At 35.5% G+C, this 1525-nt stretch overlaps 1 pseudogene; it reads right to left on the minus strand.

Moving 5' to 3' along the window:
- Positions 1 to 202: 202 nt before the first annotated feature.
- LOC126032401 (trafficking protein particle complex subunit 2-like) lies at positions 203 to 1221 on the minus strand (annotated as a pseudogene).
- Positions 1222 to 1525: the final 304 nt, after the last annotated feature.

The following is a 1525-nucleotide window of genomic DNA, read 5'->3' on the forward strand; positions in this document are numbered from 1 at the left end:
AATATTCATATCAAACATAAAACTGTAGATAATCTTAAGAAATAATGTTACTTTTAAATAAAAAAGGAATTTAAGTTTAAACAAAAGCCAGAGTACAACAACAACACATTTTTTTAGACTGTTTAATCAAGTTACTTAGCATAGACACATTTTCTGAGTATATTCTATTATAGTAACACTTTCCTTCTGCATATTTGAGCATTCAGCTCAAAAGGTGTTTCTTCTCTAGAAAACGAACTTTTTGGTCAAATGCGCTGGATCGAATAGGAGAATTGGGTTCATGATATGAATTCATTGCAAACTTTATGTCTAAGTCATAGACATCAGTAAAGAAGTTCTTTATCCCATCTTCCTACTTTTTTTTTTTTTTACTGATTCCAATATCCTGAATACTGAGATTTTATACTGGTAATAGAAACATCTGATGAGAGATTATGGAATGAGCTCTAGATTGATACGTTTACTTTCAAATTTCTGAATGGTCCTTCTTTAGCAGGTCTTGGCTTCATTTATTTTTTTAACTGCTGTTATGTTTTTATTTTTAGCAAACAGTTTCTGCAAATTTAAGAGAAACACCTTTTCTGGATTTCCAATGGAGATGAATATCCATTTTATTGGAGCTCTTTGGTTTCAAACATCAGTCTACCCCTTGTCTCCCTTTGAGTTTATGGTGAGAATAGCAGTTCATGACATTTTTCAGCTTGAGTGAAACTTTTAATATCTGCTTTTATTCTGACATGATCACCTTTTCACTTAAGATTTTTCTCAAAGATAACCAGAATATTGGATAAAGATTTATAACTTATACATAAAGTTTGCAATGAATCCATTTTATGAAACCAATTCTCCTATTTGATCCTGCACACTTGAACATTAAAAAGTTCAGTTTCTTGAGAAGAAACAGATGAATGCTGAAAGACGCAGAAATAAACAGTCTTACTACACTAGAATATACCTAGAATCTGTGTATTTGATTCTCATGTCTCCTGAAGTACCAAAAGCCAAGACAAACCACTTTTTGAACTTGTCCAAAGTATTCAAGTAATGTTGTTGGACAGCCACATGTTTGCATCTATGAGGTCCAGTGCAGTATGTACTATATGATTCGTTCAGCTGGAGGTGGATATCTTTGGACTTAGCTTGTCCAGGCGGCAAAAATTCCATTTCAAAAATTGGATTTTCATGATGGCCAACAAGAACAAAGTAATACCTTCCAGACATCATTGTCAATGGAAAGTTCCAGCTGCCCTTAGGCCGGGATGAGACTTGGAAACATCCAGAAGGACCCAATGGACCCACTGGAGATTTCAAAGATATGAGGGAGACACAACACAAAGGCTGGGTAGAGGTGAGTGTGGAGGAATCGCTGCCTGGGGAAGCCTGCTCTGGCTCTGGAAATGCCACACAAGCCAAATGGTTCAGATGGCTTTGAGAAGCTGTTTTCAAATTCACATACCACGATTCGATCACTTGATCAATACCTTGTATGGGAGAATTGCACCCCAAAACTTCCATTATAATGACC

This window comes from Suncus etruscus, chromosome 16 (assembly GCF_024139225.1).
Source record: "Suncus etruscus isolate mSunEtr1 chromosome 16, mSunEtr1.pri.cur, whole genome shotgun sequence".
Classification (NCBI taxonomy): domain Eukaryota; kingdom Metazoa; phylum Chordata; class Mammalia; order Eulipotyphla; family Soricidae; genus Suncus; species Suncus etruscus.